Source organism: Macaca thibetana, chromosome 10 (assembly GCF_024542745.1).
Source record: "Macaca thibetana thibetana isolate TM-01 chromosome 10, ASM2454274v1, whole genome shotgun sequence".
NCBI classification, from domain to species: domain Eukaryota; kingdom Metazoa; phylum Chordata; class Mammalia; order Primates; family Cercopithecidae; genus Macaca; species Macaca thibetana.
In genome coordinates, this window is record NC_065587.1 from 95,363,466 (window position 1) to 95,374,962 (window position 11,497).

The following is an 11,497-nucleotide window of genomic DNA, read 5'->3' on the forward strand; positions in this document are numbered from 1 at the left end:
AGTGGTAGATCCAGAGAAGGGATGGAGTTTTGATTTAAATAATTCACTAGGTTGTTTGCTACCTCTCAGTCTGAGTAGAGTAACTATCAGGAAAACAGTCTTCGGATGAAGGTTACAGCCTGGTGGGAAAGATTGTGCAGTAATTTTTTGGTTTCCTCAGGATACAAATGATTTAACTAAGACAGTAGCGCCATGCTTAACTTTTATCAGTGGCAAAAATTCTCAGAAGTTTCAGCTCACTCATTTTTCTTTTCTTTCTTTTTAGAGACAGAATCTTACTGTCACCCAGGCTAGAGTGCAGTGCCACAATCATAGCTTGATGGAGCATCAAACTCCTGGGTAAAGTGATCCTCCCGCCTTAGCCTCCTCAGTAGCTGGGACTACACAAGCGTACATCACTGTGCTGGGTAATTTTTAATATTTTTTGTAAGAGACAGAGTCTCACAATATTTTCCAGACTAATAATTCATTTTTCTTGCTAGTTTTTATTCAGTTCTCAGTTTGAGAGGAATTAATGCTGCAAAAGTTTGGATAACACCTGCCATCCTCTTAGTGGGCATTTATCATTTTCCAAGTCCTTTTTTCACTTGAGGAACTGTTTCTTATGTCTAACATGGTGGTTCTGGTGAGGGCTGTAAATCACAGTGCTTGTGGGGCATCAAATGACCTGCGTAGATCAATCCCAATGTTCAATCAACTTTGTTGGTTGGCTCAGTGACCAGTGATGGGTATAGGATACAATTCTGGCCAATCATGGAACTTGCTGAAATTTTTTCTTGCTGGAGCTAGAGGAAGGACACTATGTTTCCCTGGTCATGAAGCTGAAGGGTGCACACTTAGATTTACTTTCGTTAATGGTTCAGCATTGAGGAGCAGCTGGCAATAAGATGCAGAAAAGACAGACCAAAAAAAAGAAACAGGGAGTTGTTAGTATTGGAGGCCCATATCCAGTTATCCTGGAGGCTGTGTTCCCACCCTTCCCTTTTGTAGGCTTGCCTATGGGTGACCCCAAATTCTCCTCTCTGGCCTAAGTAAGCCAATTTCAGTTGACTTTCGGTCATTGTCATATGAATTAACAAAAGTGTCCTAATACTTTCCATTCTTCCCCTCTGTCCTTGATTGTCCCCTATATTTGAGTCATTAAGTCTGTTGTAGGCAAAATAATGTCCCCCCACCACCAAGATGTTCACATTCTTTGTGAATATGCAACTTTAAATGGCAAAAATGACTTTGCAGATGTGGCTAAATTAAAGATCCTGAGATGGAGAGATTATCCTGGATTATCTGGGTGGACCCACTGTAATCACAGTGTCCTTATAGGGAACAGGGAGGCAGGAGAGTTACGGGAGATGTGAGGATAGAAGTAGAGGTTGGAGTGATGCAGCCATGAGTGAAGGAATGTGGGCAGCATCTAGAATCTGGGAAATGCAAAGGGATGGTTCTTTCCCAGAGCCTAGAGGAATCAGCCCTGCTGATATCTTGACTTTAGTGTTTGTGGTAATTTGTTTTGGTAGCAATAGGTAACTATATACAATCATTAAAATTGTTGAGTATCACAAACCAACCCCCCTGAACTGTTTTTGTCTAATCTCTGTCCTGCCTGGGCTTTGCCAAGATCTCACCACACAGATTGGGCTGGCCACCTATATAATAAAATCTGAAGGTTTCCTGCGGTCTTGCAGGATATCTATTTGCTAAAATTCTTTAAATAAGAAATATATATTTTTTGCATTATGATTTTAGGCTTGGAGTGAATATTCTTTGTGGAAAAACAAACATATTGACTTCAATATATTGAAAATTATTAAATGAGTCCTTTCTCCAAGCAGGTATTGGTGAGGTGGGTTGTGATGAAGCCAGATCTTGAAGGCACATGCTTTCAGCTATCTATGTGGTGGGGAGAAAGATTCTAAAAAGCCAGGATTCTAAAAGCGAACTCCTAACCTCACGATATCACAAAGCCAGACTTGGTTTCAGCAGCTGGAAGGTGCCAGTGTGCTTATTTTTGTCTCATTATGTTTGCAGTGTACTGAGAGTTTAGTTTTCAATCTGTGTAATCTTAACAACTTTAAGCACCCCAGTTTCCTCATTTGTAAAATAAGGATTAAATTAATATGTAGCTCATTTGGGTTTTATGAGGACAAATGAGATAGTGAATGCAATTTTGTTAGCACAGTGCTAGTAAGTAGCAAATGTTCATCGAAGTCCAGCAATATGGTGAACTGGGGACCATAGGGACCTGGAACTAACACCAGCAGTGAGTGGGTAGCAGAAAGAAGTCAGATTTACTGGGCAATATGTGGACCCAGGAGCCAACAAGGATGACCATAATAGGAGGTAATCTAGGCCCCCATTTAGTATCAGAGAGGCCCTAGCAAGGGAAACAAGCATGTGGTGGAAATCAGGGATATGAAGCACTGGGTCAACTCTGAGAGAAGAAGTCTCTAGATGGCATGACACACTACTGTGGAAGGTGGCAAGATGGCCTGGATCTCAGCTGTTTGGAAGACAATGATTCAAATAAATCAGGCATAGGCAGCAATGTCAGGGTCCAATGACATAATTAAGGTCCAAGGTGGGAGGACTTGATCTTGAGTGGTCAGGATGAAAGTGCAGTAACTGGGCAGCAATGTTAGTCCAGGATGGGGGTGAACAAAGGAAGCAGCTTGGTGCTAAGTCCCATGGTGTTCAGTGCTTCTTAAATCCTATCGCCTATAGTACTGGTTCCAAAACCTCTAGAGTGGAAGAGGGTGTGGGAACAGGAGAAGAGGTTGAGCTCATCCACGGACATCAAGTTCTTCCAGTTTTGGGGAGAGGAAGGTGTAAGATTCTCCCTGGGCCTGAAAGCTTAAGGAGATGAGTAACTTCTCCCTTCTCAGGCCCAGTCCCAAGGAACAAGGCTACTTGCACCAGCAGCATGCTGACAGCAAGATAGCAGAAGCAGGAAGAGAGCCAGCCAGAAGACACCTAGTCTGGCCGGAAGACACATAACCCTGAAGATTTAGAAAGAGGCCATCCGGGTACAACTACATCAGACTAGGACACTTCCTGTTTACATCAGACTAGGATACTTCCTGTTTACACGAGACTATAAAACCTTTGCCCCTCCTCACTTGGGACTGATGCCATTTTAGGCCTCATCCTGCCTGCACCCAGGCTCTCATTAAAACACCGTGTTGCTCCACACCACCTTGTGTTGTCTGTTGGCACACTCTCGAGTTTCAAACCAATATAAGGAACTTTACAGAAGACACAGCAATGACAACAACAACAAAAAAAAAAACAAAAAAAAAAAAAACAAAAAACAGACATGTCTTTTATCTTAAGATAAAGAAAACCTATCTTTCTTAAGACTAAACAGGTACAAAGCATTGGGATTATCCACTCCTTCTGAAGGGCAGCAACTCCAAATGATCAAACATTAGCCCTGAGATGGACCCGAAAGATCATATCATACAGCCGCCTCTTTTATAAAATCAGTATTACTCAAAACTGTTACCTGGACCACCAGTTTCAGCTTCATTAAAATGGAAAATGCTTGGTCTCTAATTGAGTATCCTAAATCAGACTCAGGGAGTGGGGAAGGAGGGTGAGCTAGAAATGTGCATTTTAACCACCTCTGAGGTGATTAGGAACTACAGGTTTTGTGGTTCTTAACTCTGACTGCCCATTATAATCACCTAGGTATGATATCCTAACCATGGGCCAATTGAACTGGAACTTCTGAGGCTGGGGCTGAGGCTCAGGCAACAGTATGTTAATGAGCAGCCTGTGTTGAGAACTGCTGGCATAGATGGTAGTAAAGTGATTTTCCTAAGGACACTCAATCGAATAGTGGTAGGGCTGGAATGAAAATTCAGTCTTTGTTGAAAAGCAAAAGAAAGTGTGGTCTTTGAAACTGTGTGTACAAGCATCAGAATCAGAGGATTGGAATTGGTGATTTGAGAGGAAGGGCAACTGGTCCAGTGAAAGCAAGGACTGACCTGGAGCTATTGGCTACTTTTGTGTACTGGCCATTACCTGGCATGCCATGGGAGAGTTTGTGTTTAATCAGGGTGTACTGACAGAAATGAAGTGAAATTGCTGCAAGAAAAAGCCACAGCAAAAACAATCCTTAGCATTAGAGTGACCAAAACACTGTCTTGCTATCTGCAAATCCCATAGCCCCGGGTCACCATTCAAATCGATGAGTAGGTATGTACTAAGCTGATTGTGAAGTTGAGGTGGAGAGCTAAAGAGACCAAATGCTAGAGGGTAGATAAGAAATTAAATGTGTATTATATCCTCCTCTTTTTCTGAGTGTATGATTTTGTGTTAGGAAGGCAGGTCCATCTCAACTTAAATATTTATTCGTCTTTCAGCGCCTTAGCTCCAGGCACAAATTAAATTCCTAGGCTGCAACAGTGGAAGAATTTAATCTGCTGTATGTTCGAGGGTGACGCATGTTAGGCTTGCTTTGCCTTCTGAATTTCTTCTTTTAGATAAGTGGTACTGATTGTAGTGTGAACTGTCAGTAGACTTGAGCAGTGAAGACCCTTCTCTGAAAGTGGCTGCTCCAATCTTCATTTTTGTCACTGCCTTAGTTGTGAGCACTCCTTGATGCTGCCACTATACAGATGAGACCTGGACACTCAGAGGTTTTTTTTTTGTTTGTTTGTTTTTTGAGATGGAGTCTCACTCTGTCACCCAGGCTGGAGTGCAGTGGCGCAATCTTGGCTCACTGCAATCTCCACCTCCGGGTTCAAGCAATTCTCCTGCGTCAGCCTCCTGAGTAGCTGGGATTGCAGACACCTGCCACACACCCGGCTAATTTTTGTATTTTTAGTAGATACGCAGTTTCACCATATTGGCCAGGCTGGTCTTGAACTCTTGACCTCAGGTAATCCACCCACCTCGGCCTCCCAAAGTTCTGGGATTACACGCATGAGCCACTGCACGTGGCCTCACTCAGAGGTATTTAGTCCAATCAATGCTGTTCATTGTAGGATGACTCACTGAAGAGTTAATATATTTTTTTATTTTTCTTTTCTGCTTTTCAGAGAAAGGGACTAGAAAATCCTCTGGATGGGCCTTCAAAGGGTGAGTCACTTTGGGATGCCAGTTTCTTCCCTGCAGAAGGTGGGTGGGGAGCATACAGAATCTTTGCAAGGCAGTTCATTATTATTATGGTGAACAAGTTCGGGCTACCAGAGTATTTCTATTGACTTAGGAAGAGAATAAGATCTCTAGTCTTATGAGAGTCTGAGGCTTCTAGAAGTAATCCATATAGCTATTCTGAAGCAAGTGGATAGTGCCCTGATTGTAGGAAGATCCAGGTGCTTCAGTTCAGGTATTAAGGCACGGCAGGGACTAGAGTGAAGTGAGTGAGGGACCTGCCTTGGGTACCAAGTATTTGTGGCTCCATAAACGTACCAATCAAGATAAATAATTTTGATACAATGTGTTAAAAATAAAAAATAATGCAAAAATGTACTCTGAACAAAATAGCAAAATTTTGAATAAAGACAGGATCAGTAGTCACCATATTGAGCCATACTAGGGCTTAACACAAAAGGAACAATCAGAAATACTGTTTTTTAATAAGATGGAATATGGCAAATGACAAATAATAAAAAAGTGCCACAAATCAGCTCCAGATGAGTTGCAGATCTGAATGTGAATGATAATAAATATTCTGGAAGGAAAAAAAAATCCTAATAAACTGGGAGTAAGTTTCTTGAACAGAACTCAAAAAGCACTAACCATAAAAAAACAAACAAACAAACAAACAAAAAAAAAAAACTTGAGAAACTTAACTGTAACAAGATTAGATATTTCTGTTCATCAAAAGGCACTATTAGGAGGATGAAGAAGCCATTCAGAATGGGGAAAATATTTGCAATTCAAATATCTGACATAAGAATTAAATCTCACATATTAAGAGCTCCTGCAAATAAAAATAAGAAGACAGACAACCTAATAAAAACATGAGCAATAGACTTGAACAGGCATTTCAATCATGTATAGCTAAGTGACAAATAAGCATTTGAAAAATAGCTTATTTTCATTAATTATCAAGAAAATGCAAATTAAAACCTCAGTGTGATACTCCTGTAGCTTGCATTTTCTAGAATTTTATATGAATGGAATCATACAGTATGTACCAGAATGGCTAAATAAGAAAAGCATATAATTCCGAGTGTTGATGAAGAACAACTTGGACTGTCATACACTGCTAGTGGGGGTTTAATATGGTACGAGCAGGATGAGGCAGGTGGATCACAAGGTCATGGAGATCAAGACCAGCCTGGCTAACATGGGGAAACCCCGTCTCTACTAAAAATACAAAAAAAAAAAAAAAAAAAAAAAAAAAATTAGCCAGGCGTGGTGGAGGGCACCTGTAGTCCCAGCTACTCAGGAGGCTGAGGCAGAAGAATGGGGTTGCAGTGAGCCAAGATCGTGCCACTGCACTCCAGCCTGGGTGAAAGAGCAAGACTCCATCTCAAAAAATAAATAAATAAATAAATAAAAATTAAAAACTGTTTGATAATATCTTCTAAGGCTGACCTAGTACATCCTTCCTGGCCAAGCAATTCCAACAGAAAGGCTTACACATGCTCATCAAAAGACATGCGCAAGAATGCTTAACATCCTTAGTTATTACAGAAATGTTAATTAAAACAATAGTTAGATAGCACTGCATACCCATCAGGATGTCTATTAGGTATCTGAAAGAATGGACTCTATCAAGTGTTAATGAGGATGAGGAGCAACTGGAACTCTCATATACTCTTGGTGGAAATGTACAGTGTCGAAAACAGTTTTAAAGTTTTTTTTTTTTTTTTTTTTTTTTTTTTTTTTTTTTTTTTTTTTTTTTTGAGACGGAGTCTCGCTTTGTCGCCCAGGCTGGAGTGCAGTGGCCGGATCTCACCTCACTGCAAGCTCCGCCTCCCGGGTTTACGCCATTCTCCTGCCTCAGCCTCCCGAGTAGCTGGGACTACAGGCGCCCGCCACCTCACCCGGCTAGTTTTTTGTATTTTTTAGTAGAGACGGGGTTTCACCGTGTTAGCCAGGCTGGTCTCGATTTCCTGACCTCGTGATCCGCCCGTCTCGGCCTCCCAAAGTGCTGGGATTACAGGCTTGAGCCACCGCGCCCGGCCTAAAGTTTTTTTTAAAAGTTAAACACGTAGCTACTATATGACCCATGAATAGGTATTTACCCAAGAGAAATCAAAGCATATGTCCATACAAATGCTTGTACAGAAATGTTCATAGCAGCTTATTTTTTAATAGCCACAAACTGGAAACAACCCCAGTGGCATCAACAGTGAACAGACAAGCAAACTGTGGTGTATCGTTACAGTGGAACACTGTTCAGCATTACAAAGGGAATACACCATTGACACGTACAACAACATGATGAATTCCAAAATTATTCTGCTGAGTGAGTAAAAAGTGGCAGACAAAAAAAAAAGCATACATATTGTATGATTCCATTCATATAAGATTCTAGATAATGCAACATAGTGATAGCAGATTGGTGATTGTTTAGGGATTGGGGATTGTAGGAATAGGTGGGGATGGGGGAGGAATGACAAAGGGGCATGAGGAAACTTTTGTGGGTACTGGATTTGTTTATTATATTAACTTTAGTGATAGTTTTGTGTATGTGTGCATGTCTGTGTGTGTGTGTGTGTGAGTCAAAATTTACCAGATTGTGAACTTGAAATATGTGCAGATTTTTATGTGTTAATTATATCATGATACAACTGTCTTTAGAAAACAGTTACATGAAGGCTTTGCTCTCAAGTTTCTCCTTGCCTAGCAGTAGATAGGCAGATAAACATATCATTATAATGCACATGTTCAGTGCAGTTATGAAGGGCTTTGGCAAGATGCAGAACCTAGCCAATTCAGGAATACTTGGAGGAATTAGGGAAGGCCCTGGAGAGGATGTTTGGTGAAGTGTAGGGAGTCTAAATGACACAGTTTAAGGCAAACCTGGAGATGCAGTTAGAAACCAGCTGGTGAAGGGTGCCACATTAGAAAGACGTAGACAAGGAGATGTGTAAGAGCAATGAATACATTAATAATACTAATCACAATTTTGGGAGGTGGCCTGATTTTCTTGGTGAGATTTATGATTCCCAAATCTCATCATTTAAAGATCAATGGACCTTGATCGGATGAACAGCCTCATTCATTGGCCCTCCACTCTACTGTTCACACTGTATGTCCTAGAAAAATAATATGTCCCAATATAAAAATGCTGGTTCCATTTTTAATACAGCTTGAGTGTTCATTCCAGGCAGGACAAACAATTTGTCTCTGTGCTTTTATATTATCTCTTTTTTTTTTCAACTTACTTTCTTTGAATATAGTAAAAACACATTTTCTACCTAGCAAGATAAATTAAGGTTTTCTCTTAAACTTGGGGTAAATGATGTAATGTAATGTAATCAACTTGTTTAAAGGTCTGGGGAAGAGATATCTATGGCAACCTTCCCAAGTCATTCTGGTGAATATCCTAAGTCTAATTTGCCTTCAGATGACTTTTAGTTGGGATGAGTAGCAGAGGAAGGAGAAGAAGTAGTAGGAGGAAAAGGAGAAGAGGAGGAAAGGGGAGCAGAATGAGAATTATGTGAAGCCCCACTATTAAATGCTTAATAAATAATGTAATTAAATTGCTATCAAAGACCTTCCATGAGTATTTATTGGAATTTGCATTTGTCCTGGTTTTGTAATTGCAAAAAAAGCCAGAAGGAGATTGACATTTTGTTTTGTTCTCATTGTATGTTATTTCCTCCAGAGTACAAATAAGTCAAATAATGGATTTTATTTTCTAAAGTTCAGAAAGTAAATTTGTTGATATTGTATAAGTAAACAGGCTCTGACTCTCAATGACTTAAAATAGCTAACATTATTATGTACCTCTACTGTTTTATTTATCTCATTTTCTTCAGTCTCCACAGAAACCCTACAAAGTCACTTTTGGTCCACATAAGTAAAAAGCTTGTAAGGATAGAGATTATCTGACTTGCTCAAAGTCAAATCGTTAACAATTGTGCCTACCCAGCTCAGCTGACTGGAACCTGGGTCAGTTGTAGCCATAACCTGTGCTCCTTAAGCTACTTCAGATTTCCCCAGGCAGGTTTCACATAACAAATAAATATTTAGGCATAGATGATACAGTGTGGGCACATATTAAGCACTCAAAAAGTACTGTGTATTATTTTGATAGAAAACTTATCTACTTTTCAAAGTGTATTTTCTAAACCTCAAATTATTTCTTCCTGCATTTAGTAAACCTTTAGAAATGAGTCCTGAAGGGGAAATTTAAGGGATTTATCCTGCCTTCTCCCTCTCTTGGGAAGGCCCCCGATCTCCTTTTTTCATCTATTTGAGATATTTTTTCTCAACCTTGTTCTTTTTGTGCTGTAGTGACTGATGCAGGGATAACCCAGATGAAGTAATCAGAATCTATCTACAGAATTTTTGTATTGTGTCAAAGAAGAGAATCTGTCTCTCCTCAATCAGCAGCTACTGGTAGCCAAGTTTCCTCAGGTGGTGAGTGAATAATGGCAATGGCTGGAAAGAAGTAGGTGGACCAACGTGGCAGAGTCCTTGGACTCTTGACTGACCTGGCTTCAATTGTTTTGAGGCTCAAATTCATCTCTGCTGATGACAATTTAATTCTTAAATTGTACCATGAATCCCGAGAGACAAGAGGTTTTTTTTTTTTTGGTCAGTGTGAGTCTAAGCTGATTTTTCTATAATTTGTCACCAAGAGTCCTAACTGATGTAAACCTCATCAGAAAAGTAGTGTTTCTGTCCTTATTTAAAACTCTGTTTGACAATTCTAGCACAAAAAAAGGATAAGCTGCCATGAAAGTACATTTACTCATGCATTTTTATAAATATTTAAAGTAAGTGGCAGGGTACGGTGACTCATGCCTGTAATCCCAGCACTTTGGGACGCTGAGGTGAGCGGATCACCTGAGGTCGGGAGTTCAAGACCAGCCTGGCCAACATGGTGAAACCCTGTCTCTACTAAAAATACAAAAATTAACCAGGCATGGTGGTGCAAGCCTGTAATCCCAGCTATTCAGGACACTGAGGCAGGAGAATCGCTTGAACCTGGGAAGCAGAGGTTGCAGTGATCGAGATCACACCTCTACACTCCAGCCTGGCAACAGAGAGAGACTCCATCTCAAAAAAAAAAAAAAAAAAAAAAAAAAAGAGGCATTTAAAAGCTAGCTAAACAGATAAACAGTGATTCCAAAAGATAATACTTATTGGAATTACATTTTAAAGAAATAAACACTTGTTTATAAATATATAACTTTTACATCAACCTTAAACATCAGTCCTGCATCAGTACTAGATCTGGCCACAGATTTTAGTTGCAAAATTTCTAACTAAACCAACCCCAGATGATTTAAGTAGAAAATATCTTATTAAAAGAATATTGGAAGAATTTCAGTTTCAGCAATGGCAGAGTAGCCTGTCTAGGAAAATTCCCTTTCCTGAATATCTATGATAAACTCTGGATAAAATATAAAAGAAAAAGTTCCAACTATTTGAAGGTACTGTAGAGTATCCAAAAAGAGGCATGAGCTTGATTAGATGCTTGGAAAAGGGAACAAAACTAGATGAAGTCTTTCATTGATGCAGTTTTGTTCTTAAAGGTATTCACCAGTCCCCATGGCATGGGACCGAGAGAATTCAAGAAGAAAGTGGTGGTATTATCGGCTTACTGTTTCAGAGAATAGAATTTAGGGATGCCAGAACAGCTATAAATGAAGAGGAAAAAGTCCTGAAAAGGAAAACCTATGGATGGGAGAGTCTTTAAATATGTATATGAGCTTCCTTCAAATCTGTGACTATACATGTATGGGAGAGGCTTCAAATAGCAGAAAACAAAGCAAAAGCTAGAAGTGTGAAAAAGCAGAACACTGCAACTCATTACAGGGGAAACAGTTTGAAGTTTGAATCTATTGAAGTATAGAGGCTTGGTAAACACCTTAGGCTTTCCATTGAAACCTCAGAAGGGAATGCCTTAAGAGTGAATGCTGGCCGGGCGTAGTGACTCACGCCTATAATCCCAGCGCTTTGGGAGTCTGAGACGGGTGGATCACTTGAGGTCAGAGACCAGCCTGGCCAATGTGGTGAAACCCCATCTTTACTAAAAATATGAAAATTAGCCAGGCTTTGTGGTCTATGCCTGTAATCCTAGCTACTCAGGTGGTTGAGACAGGAGAATCGCTTGAACCCAGGAGGCGGAGGCTACAGTGAGCTGAGATTGTGCCACTGCACTCCAGCCTGGGTGACAGAGGGAAAGTCCATCTCAAAACAAGCAAACAAAAATTGTGAATGCCGACCAGGTGCAGTGGCTTATGCCTGTAATTCCCGCACTTTGAGAGGCCAAGGCAGGTGGATCACTTGAGGTCAGGAGTTCAAGACCAGTCTGGCTGACATGGTGAAATCTTGTCTGTACTAAAAATCTAAAAATTAGCTG

The 11,497-nt window shown here is 40.3% G+C and overlaps 1 protein-coding gene across 2 annotated transcripts in view; it reads right to left on the bottom strand.

Annotated features, from left to right (window-relative positions):
- Positions 1 to 11,497, bottom strand: part of LOC126929834 (uncharacterized) — a 794,775-nt gene that overhangs the window by 763,228 nt on the left and 20,050 nt on the right. The gene's annotated exons all lie outside the window — the stretch shown is intronic.